The sequence below is a fragment of the Rhinatrema bivittatum genome, chromosome 3 (assembly GCF_901001135.1).
Source record: "Rhinatrema bivittatum chromosome 3, aRhiBiv1.1, whole genome shotgun sequence".
NCBI lineage: Eukaryota > Metazoa > Chordata > Amphibia > Gymnophiona > Rhinatrematidae > Rhinatrema > Rhinatrema bivittatum.
This window is the reverse complement of record NC_042617.1, coordinates 359,205,148-359,223,966: the sequence shown is the minus strand read 5'-3', so window position 1 is coordinate 359,223,966 and position 18,819 is coordinate 359,205,148. Positions and strand designations below refer to the sequence as shown.

The window sequence follows — 18,819 nt, the reverse complement described above, 5'->3', positions numbered from 1 at the left end:
TCATCATTATGCACACATTACGTTTCTTGTAAATTATGAAAAAGACAAAAAAAAAAATCATTAAATTAGACTGTTGGAAAAGGGGTAAGGAAGAGAGTTCATTTCAGAGTCCAAGCCCTGTTGTAAAACCACAATTCACCAATTATTCCCGAACTTTTAGGCTCTGGATAAACATAGCACCCTCTAGTATCCAGGTGAATGTAACCCCTCATTTCCCGTTCTATGCATGTAACACCAATGATAGAAAATGACGACGAAGAGGAGGAAAACAACATTTCAGCAGAGCAGATCTCCAGCTCCTAGAGAATCTGATCCTATAACAGAAAAGTTCACACTCTGCTCCCCCTCCCCCCACCCACATACCTACCCCTCTGTCCCTCGCCTCCCCTCTCCCACAGTGTGGTAGGCAATGAGGCTTGCAAACACAGGCCACCTCCTGGCAGGCCTTCCTCTGGAAATGTATTGCTTAGCCTGAAAACTCCTAGGAGCTGGAGGGCCTCAAAAAAAAGTATGGAGAGCTGAGGTAGAAAGAACCAGAATGGTTCAGCCTCATCCACGCGCATTACTGGTATCCAATGCTGGTAAGAATAGATTCTTTAATATGCTCCTGCTTTAATTCTAGCAACCTATGTTTTAAGCCCTGCCTGCAGAAGTCTCACATTTGTATCTCTCTCTGTCTCATTCTCATACATTAACTTGCCATGCTGCTTGAATGCATCCATTACCAAAGCTATCATTACATTTTTCTAATACTTTAACATACCCTAGAACAGTGGTTCTCAACCTCTTTTCTATCAGGACACACCTGAGAGATGAAACTCACCCGCGTGACACGCTGAACACATGACCATCATGGGAGTAAATACAAACATATACGTACTCTGCATCCAGTAATCTCCCACTTCCTAACACTGAGTGCAGAGCAGAACTAAGACATTTCCCTGTACAATTCACCATACAAAAAGATATTCTGATTCTGGTGTCATCTGTGCAAAATAATACAACACCTGGAAATAAACAAACAATCCCCACTCTGTGTATGTTTATCAAACCCTTTCATTGTAAAGCAGCACTAACTCCAAGAAATGAAACAGCAATAGGCCTACTCATGAAAACGCAGCAGTTCACCACCAGTGCAATATAATATTGAGAAAATACAACAAATAAGACCGATACAAATCCCTACTTGCTAGTAAAGGACCTCATTTTAGTCACAAATATACAGAATACAGACAGACCTGCCTTCACCTAATATAGAATAAAAGATCACAAATTACAAATGCGGAAACAAAAACTGGAATGGAAACCCCAAGACCACCTTCTGCATGCAGTGCAAAAGTGGAGAACTAGAAACTGAAATATAGTTCCTCCTACACTAAACAAAGTTCAAAGAGAGAAGAAATGCATATTCTCAAAACTGACATAGTATGGCCCTTGTACCCAGTCACTCCCCTCCATGCCCCCATTACCCCTCACGTCTCCCAACTACTCAATCATCCCTTCTCATGCGCATATCATGCGCATAACTATGTTCATTGTAAACCGCTAACTTGAAGCGATAGTTACTGTTCATTGTAAACCGGGGTGATATGTATATTATACAGGAACCTCCGGTATATAAATCCTTAAATAAATAAATAAATAAATAAATATCCCTGTCCAATATTTCCGACACCCCCTACCCCTGCATCCTCTCTCCCTGTGCCGCCTCTCTCCCCTGCTCAACTCTCCCTGCCCTCCCCTTCCCTCCCCAGCATACCTCTGACACCTCTTTCCCACCCCTTCCTGCTCAGCAACCCCTGACCTCCCTTCTCTGCCAACCCAGCAGGTCCCACACCTCCATCTCTCCCTCCACTTCCATCTCTCCTCCCTGCCCAGAAGCCCCCAGCCCCCTCTTTCCTTCACCTCTCCCGACCCAGCTACCCCAACCTCCTTTCCCCCACCCCTTCCTACCCAGAAGACGCCTGACTCCCTATCTCCCAAGGCCTTCCTGCCCAGCACATTTCTCCCTCCTCCTGGTGCCCAGCCACATAAAAGCTTTCAGTCCAATCCAGAGTCACCCCCCTGCTTTACCAGCAGATGAGAGCAAGAAGCATTGAGGAGAAGAAGAAGATAAGGAGGCAGCAGCAGCAGCAGCGAATCTATAGAGCACGTACATTTCTCCCTTATGCTCCTGCTTTCACATCCAGGCCCCATGGGGTGAAGAGAGCATCAGCAGCCTCACTGCCAAGCCAGGCAGAGGAAGATAAAGTTGGAATCCTGCCGGGCCCATATATGAACAGGAGTTGGAGATATCTCGCTCTGATCTTGGTGAAAGAGAAGGGAATAACCTCCCACTGGGCCAGGAAGAGGAGAAGGAAGCAAGAGCAGCTTCCTTTCATACCCAGTAATAAAGGAGAAATCAGTCAACTCCTGTCCAGACTGATGAGGAAAGAGCTGGGCCTGCGACATATCTTCCGTGACCTCGCAACACACCTGTTGAGACCCACTGCCCTAGAATCCTGATTTCTAGCTGATGCAGAACACTGCACAGCTTTACATGAACGGTGTGCTTCTTTCTTGTGCTATAACTAAGACTCTAGCATCTCTCTCCTCTTTTCTCTAGGCCTTACTTCTGTTGCCACCTTGATCTCTTCTGTTGGGATATATGCTCCTGTCAGTATTACATAGCTCTTCCACTTTCTCTGCAGGTTTGTATACTATAGCTGAGTCAAAAAATGTTTGAGGAAAGTGAGAGAAAGTAGAATACAACAGTCCAAAAGGAACTCCTAACATGATCTACAGAATCAGAAATAAGTTACCCATCAATAATAGAATTCAAATATTTCAAGAAATTTAAAACAAAAAAAAAAACAAAAACCCAGAGGAAACGATTTCAGGTGAGAGCCAAATGTGAAGAAGTCATGGTGGGCCTCACAGTATCACAATCTTCAATCAGAAAAATTTCCATAAACTTTTAAATTATTTTTCAATTATTATTTATTATGAACATAACCACAAAATCTAAACTAAACAGTGACTGTCACCAAAAATAATAGAAATGATGCCAAACTGGAAATACTTTGGATGATCTTGAAGCCATACAAAGCTCTTAAAAAAACATCTGCTGTCAGTAAATTAAAAAAAAAAAAAAAAAATCAGCAACCAACATAGCCAGCATTTCATGCTAAAGCCCAAATGTGCTGCAGTAAAATTCAAAACCTTTGTACTCTTATTTTTAGTAAACGTGTTTTAAATTTTACCTCAGCATATTTGGAATTTAATGCGAAATGCTGTTGATTTTTTCAATTTACTGATAGGAAATGCTGTGCATGGAGGTTATCGAAATGTAAGTTAAAAAATGTTTTATCCATTAATGAGCACTATTGGAGGGACGGAGAATGGGAGAGCAAACAGTTTGGATTCATATTACCAGTCAAACAAACTTTAATCAAGTTACACAACACAGTTGCTTGAAACAGGGAAAATTTTTTCCAACACTGAAAACAATTTTGCATACAAAATATGTGGGGGACAGACCCCTTACCCTGCCTGGATCCCTGAGACCTGGGAAGAGACACAGAGGACACCATCCCCACGACCCTCCCCGGTCATCTACACGTTGGGCAACTAAAACACCAGCGGCCATCAGCCTGCCTATGGTCCTTTTCCCTTCCTCCCCATGGAATGGGTAAGAAGAGGAAAGGGAAGATTCACATGTTCCCATGAATTTCGACACCGCAACGTGGACACATGAATCTCCATGTCCTCTGAGCCGACTCACCATTGCAGGTTAACACTGAATACAGAGCCAACAGATACCTCCCTGAGTTTTGTCGCTCGCATTCTCCCCCCCCCCCCCCCCTTCATTCATCTCAAGGAAATGGACAAGAGAATCCCACAGCTAATGAGGTGGTTAACGCGATTCCTCTTGTGGGTCAAGAGGATAAGGTTAATCATGGAGATCTAGCCTGGCTTGTTCCTACGCCAGAGCCTCTTTTGGAGGATCAGGCTTTGGGTACATTTTGAACTGGTGAGCAACTAGGTGGGATTTCTGTTCCTGCCTCACCCAATGCTTTACGGGGTGTTAAGGCTTATGGTCCTTTAGCAGAACATGGGGATATCTCCTTAAGAGATATCTGGAGGATTGTTTAACAAGTACAGACCAATTCAAAAGAGTGTCTATTAAATTAGCCAAGATTGATCAATGACTTGGTAAAGTTCAATCACCTGTTTCTACTCAATCTGGTGCTGTTTCTAATATTCAATCATCTGTTGCTACAAGCATTAAAGACAATTTATCTATCCATCATAATTGTGAGTCTCTGGAAAAGAGTTAAAAATCCTTGATTACTGAAATGTCCTAAACTCATTCTCTCTCTGGATTAGAATTATTTAAGAAATATCCAACAGACATATTGCAATTTACTCCTGAGAAGTCTTTTCTATTATCAAATTATTTTTATGTTCCTAACATGAAAAGGGCTCCAAGTAAGGAGGAGGGTGCTTCTGATTTATTGGTCCCATTCTCCAACTTGGATCTCTTTCTATTTCTTCAATCTTCATACGAAAATATTACAAGATCCACTTTTGTCACTTTTGCATTAGATCAAAATAAAGATATATTTTCACATCAATATTCTAAATAGAAAGAGATTCCATTTTGTGGCCAGAAGATTTAAGTCTTCCCTGATATGTGAAGAAAGACCCAGGCTAGGAAGAAATTATTTTTGCATTTAAAACTCCTGTTTTGTCAACTGGGGCATCAAAATTTCCATGTAAGTATATAGTGTTATATCAAGGAACTAGATATATTTTTGTGAACCTGTCACATTTTGAGACTTTCCTGTTTAATAAGTACGTTGAATGGGCTGTCAGAGGGATAGGGAAGAGTACATTGGGTTCCTTTTGTTATTTCTTTAATTGTACTTTCCTTTTTATTGTGGTATCGGTGTGTCTCTCCTTACAACGTGGACTTGCTCAATTCAGATGTCTATCTTTATAGAGAGGTGTATTTTTTTCCTGATTTTGATTATATATTATTAATATGATTTAAATGTAATGAAGATATTATGTCCATTGAACAGTACCTATAAGAGCACATTTTGCACACGTAAAAATGAATATACAGTGTGTGCTGCTTTCTAAGTAGCGTTTCCCACCCAGTGTGCCATGGAAAAGTCACTACTGCCTCATGCTTAGATCCAGGCCAGCACATGGACTCCGCTCTCAGCACCTCGCAGCAACAAGACACAACAGTAGAGATTCTTAAACATGTAGGAGCTCCTTTCTGAGAATGTGTGCAATCATGCATGCCACTTTTCCCTAGTGACAGCATGAGCCTTCAAGTGTCAATTAATGGGCAGCAAGCAGGGCACAGATAGCTTGGCCATGCCTTCTGCAGCACCATACATTGCACACACCATGTCCTCCTCCCCCCCCCCCCCCCCCAAAGACTCCTCCTTTTAGTCCTAACCTCTGTCTTATTCCCAGGCTGAGTGTACACTGGGCACTGGATGCGACTCACTCTGACTCTTCGAAGCAGAAGCAGTGAAGGAGCTCAGGCAGCCACATGTGACAACTAAGTGAGCCGGCTACCCTCAACGTGCCAACTTCTCCCTTCTCCTGCTGCACTTGTATATAGAGGGAGAAGCTCCACTGGGATGGGTTCAAGTGTCTCTCGCCGCCCCCTCTCCCCCTTTGTTTCAAAATTTGGCAGCGAGATTGGTAGGGCTTTCAGTGCTTCCCTAATTCTTCTTTTGGTAATGTGTATCCTTCTACATTTCCGCACTGCCTGCTTGCCGAGGCTGGAGTGCCACACAACATTTTTGTTAATGTCTGTGTGCCTTGGACTTGAAAAGGTTGGAAAACGCGGTTCCAGTGGAACGCACGACACAGAAGTCAGTCACTTTGTATTTCACTATGGAGAGTCAGAGCTCAGTGACACAAAACAGTGGTATATTTCAGCAAAAATGGGTTTGAGATTTGCTTCCTTTTGCTCTAAATAAGTTACATTTTAAGATGGAAAAGATGTTTTCCTTATGTTAAGCTATTCACATCATGCTCCCTGTAATGGTACAATTCTTCTCTGATTTCTGAACAGATTTATGCTAATAAGAAACACAAAGTGAAAACAGCATAAGGAATTTGCCATGCCAGTCTTATATACACAGTGTCAGACCTTTAATGAGTGAGTAGTCACAAAGACAGATCATCATAGCATATCCGAGAAGGAATTAGTGCCTTCGGTGTCTGTGGGGTGCTGTGCCTCATTACAGCACACAGGGCAAGATGAAATAAGGCACTCAAAAGTAGATTTGCATAACAATATCAGCAAAATACCAGTTTGAAGTTTCTCTGTCAATTCAATGCAGAAGAGCTACAAAATTCTATTAAAGATTTAACTCCTTACAAACTTGGAAGCGAAGGATATTGAAATTATGTGGTTTTATAGATGGTAATGCTTTTACATAAATCAAAGTAATAGTCTCACTAGATGGGGGTGTGTGATCTATTACCAATGTATGCAGTTCACGAGTGGCTGTGATAAAGAAACTGTAGGAGATATCAATGAAACAGATAACTCAGATCAGAACTTTATTAGGCACGACAGGTCTTGGCATTTCACTGTAAAAGTCAAAAGCACGTGTGCTAATGAAAATATTAAACTACTTACAATATTATAAGTCTTTCAGTCCTAAAGAAGTGCTGCTGTTTATTGTTATGCAATATCATTGGTGAGCTCTGCTGTAAATCTGTGCAAGAGTCTCCGCCCTTGTCCAAATTTGAATGGTGACGGTCCCTATGGTTAAAGTCACCATTTAGACCAGGGTGCGCCCTTAGTTCAGACAGAGTAATGCAGGGTTATTGGGAGGTTACCATTCAAATGCACCCCCTCCCTCTGAGGGGTCTGGAATGACCATCTTCCAGAGAGCTCGGGAGGCAGTCCTTTTAGGTCTGCTGAAAGTTAGGAGGCAATAGAGGAGTTTTTCTTGAGTTGTTTTTTTTCAGGCCCTGTCAGAGGAGCCAGCCAAGCCCTGTTTGCTGGTCCTGACCAGGGTCAGGAGGGGGGTTTCCTTTTTCAGTCTACTCACTGGCTGGTTAGGATTTTCCCTCTGGGTCTTTTTTTTTCGGATTTTAAGTGGTTGCAGCCTCTCTGGACACCTGGGCCTTTCTTGGACTCAGGGTGTCCAGAGACAAGGAAATGCCCAGGGATAGGGAAGACCTGCCCCTGAAGTGGTAGTGACCTACCATGAGGAGGAAGCTCGGTGTTAAACTCTTTTGGGGAAAACAGACTGATTTCAAGATCCAGGAGGAAGTCTTGGCTGCCCTTGCTTCCTGTTTGAAGTAAAGAGACCTGCTTGTTTCATGGGGATCCCTTCCACCAGGGATCCAGAAAGAAGAAATAAAGAGACTGTGTAATAACCAAGGAAAGATCCTGAAGATCTACTAACCGTGAGTAAGGGAAACCAAAAATCACAAGGGACACCCATATCCTGAGGACACTATCCTGAGGAAAGAAAGAAGATTTATTCTCTGTCATAGACTTTTACCATTTTTATCAGGTTGGAAGGGGTTTTTGACCAGTCAAAAGAGACTCTGCCCAGCTGGGAGATCCACTTTACCTAATCCGAGAGAATGGAAGTTTTCCTGGCCCTGATATGTGAATCCTACACAGATAGAGGGAAGAGACTGTAAGAAAAGAAAACACGAGAATTCTGTGGTGCTGCAGTTTGAGTTATTGTGCCATTCATCACCGTTGTTTGAACAGTAAAGACTTTAACTTTGGACACTAACACACGGGCCAATACAGTAAAACCCGCAGGAGAGCCTGCGCTCCGAGGCGAGCGCCCGCTCTCCCGACACGTGCCCAGGCCACTCTCCTGGGCGCACGATCAAGTATTTAAATGAGGGCCCACGATAATAAGGAGGCGCGTCCCTAGTGCCTCCTTTTAGACAGAAACAGCGGCTGTCAGCAGGTTTGACAGCCGACGCTCAGTTTTACCGGCGTCGGTTCTCGAACCCGCTGTCAGCCATGGGTTCGGAAGACGGATGCCGGCTAAATTGAGCATCCATCTTCCAACCCGCAGGCCGCAGGCAGATTTAAAATTTTGGCTAGGAAAAGGTAGATTCGATATGGGGCGGAAATTAGCCAGTTCGCTAGGGTCTAAATTATGTTTCTTAAGGAGGGGTTTAAGAGAAGCGTTTTTTAGACTGTCTGGGTACAATCCTTGAGATAAGCAGCAGTTTATGATGTTGGCCAGGGGTCCGGAGATTGTGTTAGGGATGAGAAGCAGTAGCTTGGAAGGTATATTGTCTGTTGTGTGGCTGGATGGTTTCTGTCTCTTTAGAATGGATCTGATCTCTTTAGTAGAGGTTAATTCGAAGTTGTTGAATTTGGCTCCCTTAAGCATGTGGGAGTTGACGAATGAGGCGAAGGGGGTGTTCTTGGTTGGAAGGAGTGCGAGCGTGTTTGAGATCTTCTGCTGGAAGAATAAGGCTAGCTCATTTGCCTTGGATTGGGCCTGTTCGTCAATCAACAAGGAATAGTCACAGAGAAACAGCATACCTGAATGTTCAAAATATGCTACTTATGGCTCCAACAATGCCATCCTGGACCATTGCAGGAAACAAGACCAATTAAGTCCAACTGATAGCTCATTTTCCTAATGTGAGGGAGTATACAAAAGATTCCCTCATACCACCTTAAAATACAGCCTAGAGCCATCTGCCTTGGTCTGTCTAAAGCTGCAAAGGATTCTGGGTCCCAGGAGGATTCCTACTTAACAGTATAAAGAATCAGGTCCCAGAAGGGTTAGGTAGGCCCCGGAGAGCTGCATCAAGCCCATGGTATGCCCATACAGAGTACATAGGAATTGCTTGGATGTTTAAAGCGAGGTGAGCTACTGTTTTGTTCGCTGTTTATTTTGAACTCTTGTAAATAAACCTTTGATCCCAAGCAGAACAGCCAAGTCTTGCTGTGTTTCCTTGGCTGTTCCAGATGCCGTGGCCAGCCCGAGGCTACATACAGATTCAAAGTTGTTTTTACACCTCCCTTCTCTCCCAATCCATACAGAGAATATTGGAGAGGAATAACCAGCAGGGAAAAGGAGTGCGATATTGCCTCTGCATAAATCTCTGGTGATACTTCATCTGGAGTGCTGTTCCTAGTTCTGAAGACAGCACCATCAAAAGGATATAAATCAAACAGAACTGGTCCAAAAGGCAGCTAGTAAAATAGGCATCAATCTTTATCATAGAGCATACAGGCACGGACTTACAGATCTAAACATGTATGCCCTGGAGGAAAGGAGAGATATAAGAGAGACATTTAAATACCTCCTTGGATTAAATACACAAGAGGCTGGTTTCTTTCAACGAAAGAGAGATTCCAGAACGAGAGGTCACAGGATGGGAGTGGAAGGGGGTAGACTAAGGAGTAATCTAAAAAAATATTTCTTCACAGAAAGGATGGTGGAGGTGATGGAAAAAAGGAGAATACTGTCACGTTGAAAGCCCCTGCAGTTCAAACCATGCTGGGAATGGTATCTCAATGCTGATTTACTATTTGGTGATAATATAAACATTCCCTGACTTCTGCTGCACTGCAAGTACAAATAAACAACTTCAATCAAGGCTGCAAGCATTCATGGTTAGGCTACAGGTTAAATCGGGTCCACTTATCTAGTTCAGGTCAGTTTCCACAGTAATTCCTCCTCATAGTCAATACCTGAGACAACAACTCCAATTTACAGAACTAATGCACAGCTTCAAGACGACTTTCAAATCAGTACAACACAGGGGAGGGAAGCCCACTGATCTTCCCCCTGGCCGTCTAAATGCTGGGAACACTTTCCAGATATGCAGCATTACCTTTTGAACCCCCTGAGGAGCAATCTGTATCCTCAGGGGTGAGGCCAGACACCAGGCTATCAGACACCTGCAACCTGAGGCTCCAAGTCCATCCATGCGGCTCTTTTTTTTATCCCTCCCCTTCCAACCCTAAGAAAAGCTGCACCTCTGATACTACTCTCCCGTGAAACATATCCTGCCGCAGACTTAGGCTGCATTTCGAAGTCCCACAAGACTGCCTACAGTTTAATGGGGCGCCATGGAGGATCTGCCTGCAACTCCTATTAACTAGGGCTGTGCAACCGACTCAAACAAATGCAAATACTGCAATGAGTGAGGCCATTTTTGGTTTGTTCTGGTGTCATTTTTAAAGCTGCTCGTGCTGGGGCAAGAGCAAATGGCTCATAGGGATTTTACCAGGGCCAAGGGAAGGAGGTCAGTGGGGTCTGGAATGGGAGCTCCCTGGTCCCGGAAGATGTGAACAGGGGGTGGAGGGGTCCAGGGAGGTTTTCAGCCCTGGACTGGGTTCCCTTTGTAGCAGGAGAGCAAAGGGGCCCAGGAGATCTAGTCAGGCAGGCCTGGGCCCAGAGTTCAATTCTGGAAGGCAGAAGAGTGCTTCCAGAGCCGCGGGAGGCCTATTTTGGTTTTTGTTGGGGTTTTTTTTTAATAGATTCTTTTTTGTTGTTGTTTGGATGGGGGGAGTGTTTTTTAGTTTAATATATTTTGGCGGGTTCAGAAAACAAACTGAACCGAGAAAAACAAAAAATAAAAATTATGCCCCCAAAATGAAAGAGAAAGGTAAGCTCCCAAAATGGGGGGAGGGGGGGGGAACCTGGGGGGGGGCTGCACATCCCTACTGTTAACCCAGCAGCAAGTGCTTCACAGACTGCAGTGACTGGAGGTGCAGCTTCTGCCCACCTGCAAAAGAGAAACGTAGCTTCTGCTGCCACCTGGAAGATCAGTGGGAACTGCAATGATCCGCTGGGGCCAGCAGATCTCACCTGCAGATGACGGGGGAGGGTTAGGGGAGCAGATCGTACTTGGAAGGGGTTATGAGAGCAGGGGCTGTGGGGGGAAGAGTACTGAAGCTGTGTGAAAACAAACAGACAAAAAAGAAACCAGAAGAGATATAATACGATGAAAGGAATTGTATTTTTTCCGTCTCTTACATCAGTCCCAATTACTTGTCCTACGTTACGTCTCTGCAAGGGTTTTGTGCAGCTACATTATGGGGCCCATAATTAAACTCCCTACCATGGTGGAAATATTGCAGGTACTTTGAGCCTGCAGGGTTTGCACTGCCATGGGATAAAATACGCTCAGTGACTTGGTCCTGATTTTTTTAGGGGTGCTTTCTCGAGAGGCCTGAGAACACCTCTGCATTATGGGGCTGAGGCAAAAAAAAAAAAAAAGTGCTGAAAGCAGGCGTTGAGTGTTCAGCGCCCACTTTCCTAATGGGTCCCCATGCACCTTTCCTGAGGGCGCCATGCAATATTTTAATTAGGGGTCACGCTGTCAAGGTGGCGCTAGCGTCGACTGCGCACCCCTAGCGCCACCTTGACAACTGGCGCCTGCGAGCGGTCGGATGTCCACGGCTGTCCGCCGGTTTAGAAAATTGATTCTGAATTTATCGGCATCCGTTTTCCTAATCGGTGCACAGCCAGGGGTTCAGGAAATGGACGCTGGTTAACCGAGCATCCGTTATCTGGACCTGACGGCTGGCACTTTTTTTTTTTTTTTTAGGTTTTCGTTCCTCCGACTTAATATCTCCACATACATTATGGAAATAACAGTAAACAAATATACGTAAGCTGTTCCAGACAGGCGTTAATTTCTGAGTGCAAAAATGTGCATATTGAATGCACTTTTTTTTTTTGCAATGGGAGTGAATACCTAATAGCCTCATTCACATACATTTGGTGAGCGCTATTAGTTTCCCAGCGCGTTGGATGTGCGTTGTTGAGGCACTAATCCCTTTATAGTAGAAGGGGCTGTGCACGCGCCTACACCACCCACATCCAACTGCGGGTTAAACAGCGCGCTTTGGCTGAGTGCACTGTATTGCATCGGCCCCTAAATGGGTAAAAGGGTGCGCTCTGTGAGAACAACATGCCCACTTTTATACCCAGAGAGAGGGGGAGCCATTTTCAGCAGGTAAAACACCGGAAAGACCATTTTCAAGAACAGAAAAGTCTGCAGCTATATATTACCCACAGGCTTTCCACAAACTTTCACATTTTGTGCTGCATGCAGCTTAAGAAATCCTCGCGGACTTAGGCTGCAGCAAGGAGAAGGAAACTTCTAGTGTGGTAGAAAGTGTAAAACTGTCTTTTTTTTTTTTTTTTTGTTAAACAGGGCAACAAGCTTGCTTTATGGTTAAGTGATGGATAGTTCTGACGGAGCAGGGATGGAGAAAACAAACTGATAGGTAAACCGGGAGGGGGGAGAGGGCCATTATCACTTACAGGAACAAAAAAAGAATTGGCACACCATTAAACTGTCAGATGATAGGAAGTGCTGACTGGTTCCAGTACTTACCTAGTGGAAGTTCATCCTTACTATATGGGCATCACCCAGTATCCTCCCCCTCAGCAAAGACCAGAGGCAAATTATTATATATATTTTTTTTTTTTTAGTTCTTTTGCCAGTTCCTGGTCCTCCTTGAGCGCTCTCTTATATTTGAATCTGAAAATTTAGATATTATCATGGGGTCAATCTTCAAAGAGATTTTTGCAGGCAAACCAGTGTGTACCCAAAGGAAGAAGTCCCTTGAAAAATGACACCCCCACCCACCTCCTACAGGGAAAAGGGGCGGTGCCGTCGGCAGGGTGGGATCCGGGCCAGTGAAGTATGGGCGAGGATTTCGTTCTGAAATCCCCCACACGTTCTTTACTCGGTGTACACGGTATGAATGCTTCCCCCTCTATATGCATTACATTATTATTCCCATAAGTTCTAAATATAAAATACCAGTAACCTTCCTTACACAGTATCATAACTACTAGAAACGTTTGCACTAAATTACATACATTATGGAAATAACAGTAAACAAATATACGTAAGCTGTCCAAAAACATGTTTGCTTTTATATTTGCCTTAATACTGAAATTTAAAAATCTATGGCATGACCTGGTGGCAGAAAATCCATGAAAATATATGAATGTGGCGATATATATTTATGACTATATTTCCAAAAGAGACAGATCAGAGTTTTAAGAGCCCTGATGCTCCTGTGAACTGGGGCAGGTGGCGACAGTTCATATTCTTTGCTCTCCTTCCTGTATTACCCCCCCAGCAATGGATGAGAGGAGGACAGGGGAAGTTTGTCATACCGCGCCCTCCTCTTTGAGTAACACGGCACTGTTGCTAGTGCTCCTCAGAACAAGGAAATGAGATGCCCTGAGCCCCTGGGCCGTGACGTCTTCTCTAGCACCATCTATTGTAAGGAAACCTTCACTACTTTTGGAGCAATCACTTCTTGAACAGAGGAACAAATCCGTTCCACCTAATACAACAGCAAGTGGTGGTTGTAAGATGCCAGCCTGGAAATCTCAGGTGTCTCCCATGCATGTCACATTTGAGAGCTGAAGTTCCTTTGCTGGCTCAGTGCTCATTTTGCACTCGCCTGATGACAAGAGCCTAAGTTCCACATGCTAGTCAGAAATTGCATTGAAGCCAAGCCAATAAATGAGTATCAGCTGCAACTTGCTTGCTGACCTTTACTCTAATGTGCTTTAGCAGACTAACAAATGCAACCACATTACATTAGATTTCAGCATAAAACTGAAATCATTAACAAATCAAAAGGCTGGTTCCCGGCAGAATTTCTGTAGCGTTACAATGCACCTAAGAGTTGGTGATAGTGCGGAATATTAAGTTGTTTAAATAAATAAAATTCAAGGGAAAGCAGACAGTTTAACTTTTGCTGAAAGTCACATCTCTCTTGTGTTTAGTTATTCATCTTTGAATCCTGCCTGCCCTGTCTCATTTACTGTCTGTTTATTCATATCTTGGCCTTGCCGGCAGGACTTCTCAGCATCTTTGGAAATTACACAGCACAGCGCTTCTCCACTTTAACTACTAGAGGGCTTTCTCAATATACCGTAGTGATAAAATTTGATTATGATAAGTATATTTATAACAAACAGCTTTCAGATTCAAGATGTATTGAACTGGATGGGTATTTAAAGCATCACACTACTGTTAACTACTATTAGCATCCAGAGATTACGTTGTACCAATAGCACACAGTTAGTGGGAGAACAGATTTTATATTACTTAAGACGTGTCAATGTTCTCTGTTACAATATTTATAGCATTTCAAGAGGAATAAAGTGTTATTTTCTGAACTCTTGAGATCTACAAAGCTAAAACATAAGGACATTATGAGAAAATATAGATTTCTATGGACAAAATCAGAAGACCATAAATTTACACAACCGAATTAGAACAACACTATAGTTTATCTCATTAGCGTTCATTTGAAAATCTGTCAATGAATAAAAGCAATGAAGAAGTAACAAGCAGCAAATTCAGTTCAATTCAATTTCCCTGCTACAAAGACGGAGATGTTTTCCTCATGTTATCTTGTCAAATGTGAAATATGTATACCTTAGTAAAACCCTTCGAAAGGAGGGGCCAACTCTGGTGCTCAAGAGCCACAAACAGGCCTGGTTTTCAGGATATCCACAATGAATATGCATGAGATAAATTTGCATGCTCACAAATTTATCTCTTGTATATTCATTGTGGATATTCTAAAAACTTGACCTGTTTGTGGCTCTTGAGGACTAGGGTTGGCCACCCCTAACCTAAGAGCTCCATATTCAGTAAGCCAGCAAGTTAGCCAGATACCTATCCTGGATATTCCACAGGATAAAAGTCCTGTTGAATATACTTGTCTAAAGTTATCCAGCAAACAAAATAAACTGTAGCGCTGAAATGCATGAGGATCCTTAAACCTCAAATGAAACTTCAGTCACTAATGGGTGCCAAGCAGAGCTACTGTTTAATAGTCAGTTGTATAGAAAAGAGACAAATGTTGGTCCCCCAATATGGACCTTGTTTCACTTATTTGTAAATGAGGCATTTATTGTTCACATAAAAGAAATGAATGCATTAAATATTTTTTTAGGAATACAATACTCACAAAATTTGTTTCTCCAGTGGTACATTCTAACATTGATTTTTCCATTTCATATTTTAGTGCACCGTAGATCAAATGATATCTTTGTTCAACAGATTAGACATTATTACCCAAGAATTAGGCCAAGGTGGATCCCTCCCCTTCCTCCTCTTATCCCTGCAGGCTCTTCTCTTCTCACAGGACAGAATCTGCCTTTCCTCCTAATGCAATGGTCCCCAAACAGGACTGCTTTTCTGGACATCCACCATGTATATATATATACAGATACATGTGTAAACATTTCATCTCCATACCAAGTGATTATGGAAGAAGCTTTAGAAGACCTTTCAAAAGAAACTTGCAGAATGTCCATTCCCACTAGGCAAGTGCTTTCACCACTGGTTTTCACTCGGGGGTAATGGCATCACTATAGTGGGATTGTGCCACATTTTACTAGTAGTTTGTCAATCAAGATAAGCATCACAAAGCTTACAAGATCCCTGACCAGGGAAAACATGCAAGTATCTGATATTATGTTTGTCCCTTTTTTATCTGACTCATCTGTGGAAGGGTACGAAATCAAAGAAGCAGTTTCAGTTTAAACATCTCAAGCATAAGCAATTGTTGGGTAACAGTCTTCTTTTGCCCTTGTTTAACTACCAGAAAACTAAAGGTCCTTTCTCAGTTCAAAATGGGGAGCAACTGGACTCGACCGCATTCAACAATACTCCCAAAACTCGCTAGGGTCTGCTGACAAATGTAGTTCGATACATATTCATCCCATTGTACTTTCAGAATATGGTCTCCCTCTTTTCCTTGGAAGGTTTCATTTATCTAAATGTGGAGACCGGACATCAGTCCTTTCCTCCTTTAAGGAGTCATTTCTTGTGGTCTTTAAAGTGGACAATCATGTCTGTTTAACTTCATCTTTCCTTTTTTTTCTTTGAAGACAGCAAGTAGCCAGGAACGCTTTGGGCAAGACGGAAAAGATCTTGTCAACTAGGTATTTTTATTAGACAACCTGTGTGCAAAATAGCAAGCTGCAACAGAAATGAAAACTTTTACAAAATTAAAAGGCAACTTTTTCCCGATCATCTGCCTCACTTTTTGGTCAAGGACAGAGTGCAAATATAAGAGCAAAGCTATGTTGATGCCATTAAAACTTCTCAGAACCTTCAAGGCAAAGCTGTGAGAATTAAATATAGGAAGGAAGTTGGTACTAAAGAAGCAAGCCCTGAAGTAAACTCTACATTGGCAGAGTATAAAACGTTTCATTAAAAAGTTATTTTCTCCCTCTAAAGGCATATAGACTGTTCTTCAGTGCTCGTCCCCATAGATATTATAGCATCTTAGCTTTTTGAAGCCCTAATGTAATAAGATATGAGTAAAAAAATAATGTGCTGAACATTTATTTTATTCATGAGCTAAAAAAAAAAGTTAACTCCCAATGCAGTAAGCTAATGGTATGCTGATGTATCAGGAGTTTCAAAATGAACACTAATCCAAAAGTGAGTGCACAAAGACATACTTAATACACGTACACCATGATTTATGCGCATATACCCTGTTTTCTGCACAGAAAACGTGTTATGCACACAAATGATGATTTTGGTGTATAAATCCCAAGTGCAAGGTCCCACCCCCACCCCCCAAACTAACAGGCCGATGCAATACCAGCACACGGCTCAACGCACGATTGGATGCGTGTCCAAAACCCCCGATGCAAAACGGTGGATAGCGCCATGCATTGTACAGTTGAAGGTTCCAATAATAATTACTCTATATCTGTGGTGCTACATTACCTACATTGCCATATGGCTACAGTATTCCCTGAATATTCCTTTGCATACTTCAAATGTGATTCAAAGTCGATTTTCTTGTGTGATAGCTTCCTTTTTACCACCTTACCATCAAGCCAGATCTGTGGAATGCTTGGGATTACTGTTGTTACATTCACACTTTGTACCCGTGTTCACAATTAAATATTTCAATTTTTATTTCACAACACTTTTTTTTTTAAATACATAAACCATACCTATTACATCAAAACCATCCATACCACACTCATTCATTCATCTAGACATTATACAATATTAAAATTTCACTAGACAAAGCAGTTACATTTTAATAGTTCTTATTAATTTAAAAGTAGTTTAAAGAGAAGCATTAACTACATCCAAAAAGGTTTAATTAATTTACAGGGAATTGTTGTTAAACAAGGATACTCATTAAATGAATGTTTACATTGTAATTAGGGATTGTTGCAATATTTGTGGAAAGTTTATATTGTAATTAGGGATTGCTGCAATATTTGTGTATGTTGGGAGTTAAAATGTAACTGCTTTGTCTAGTGAAATTTTAATATTGTATAATGTCTAGATGAATGAATGAGTGTGGTATGGATGGTTTTGATGTAATAGGTATGGTTTATGTATTTTAAAAAAAAGTGTTGTGAAATAAAAATTGAAATATTTAATTGTGAACACGGGTATATTGTTTGTGTATCACTAGTGATAATACCTGTGGTAGACCCAGGATAGCCTAATAATATACATTCACACTTTGACCAATCTTGGCTGTGGAAGCCTGTAGCACTTTCAAAACTGCCATTGGTGACTTGGTTACCTTCGTGATCACTATCCTCCTTGTTCAATCATCCAATTTGGAGGGATGGAATGGTCTAAGCAGGGTCTTAATTGTTCCATATACCTCTTCCACTTCGCAATAACCATCTTGATCATGCTTTGAGAAATATTCAAAGACTGCAATTCTTTTATACCTATCCACTTATCTGTGCTTTTTTCACAACTTTGTTCCAGAGTTCTTTTGACAACTCCTTGGTTGCTAATGGTTGGATCTTTGCTTTGATATGCACTACCCCACAGAGAGAATCATCAGGAACTGCTGAATTTATACTTTCAAGAGTGCATAAACCCCTGTGTGAAGCAGAAACTTTGAAACAATCAATAAACAAAAAATTATGCTACTTATGGCTCTTATAATATTATATTATATATAGAAGGTGTGGATGACCATCATAAGTGTCTAGTCACTGGTTCATGAATAAAGCCTATAATGACACTGAGACCTGGTATATGTCGTGCAGCAGGCTGTGAATTTTTTGTTGAAGCCTTAAAGCACAATATCCAGTTTAATCATTGGTCTTTCCTCACCACAGTCTTTGTGTAGGCTCAAGATCACATATCTATATTAAGCATGAGATAGTGCACTAAACGTTATTTACAGTGCACTTATCTCATCCTTATACTTTATACTTTCAGCATGTGACTCAATACAATTCACTTGGTGTGCTTTTGAAGGTGACTGGTTGAATCAAAGCTTTAAGAATTTAGGCTTGGTACAGACATAGAAGGGATGAACCCTTATCCAACCCGTTATTCCATGTTTTTATTTCTACATCACCTTATAAAGAATACTGGGATATATTTTTTATTTGGCAGTTGTGGGGTAGGATGCGTAGCTACATGGAACAAACATTGTTTTAATGCTTTTAATCCCAGGCTATAAGGCAACAAATGGTGAATATTTTGGAAGAGGGTGTAGACTTTCTATAGCCACTATAGCTAATGTTTAGATTAACATGGGATTTGCATGGAGAAGCACTCATTTATGAGCAAAGCTTTACTCACATTGATGCACAATTGTTTTTGCACTAAACTCCTTGTTAAATTGGAAGTGGAAATTTTGTGCGCACGACAGAATGCACCTTATTCCATGGGGGCCAGAGGCAACTAGAATTAAATGCCTCTTTAAATTCCCAAAATTCTTATATCTACTTCCCTGCTCCCTTCACATGTTGCCTTAGACTCGAAATATCTACTATTCCATTCCTTGTCAAGACT

At 41.9% G+C, this 18,819-nt stretch overlaps 1 protein-coding gene across 2 annotated transcripts in view; it reads right to left on the bottom strand.

Moving 5' to 3' along the window:
* The window catches only part of RNGTT (RNA guanylyltransferase and 5'-phosphatase), a 1,209,919-nt gene that overhangs the window by 818,243 nt on the left and 372,857 nt on the right, over nt 1-18,819 (bottom strand). The gene's annotated exons all lie outside the window — the stretch shown is intronic.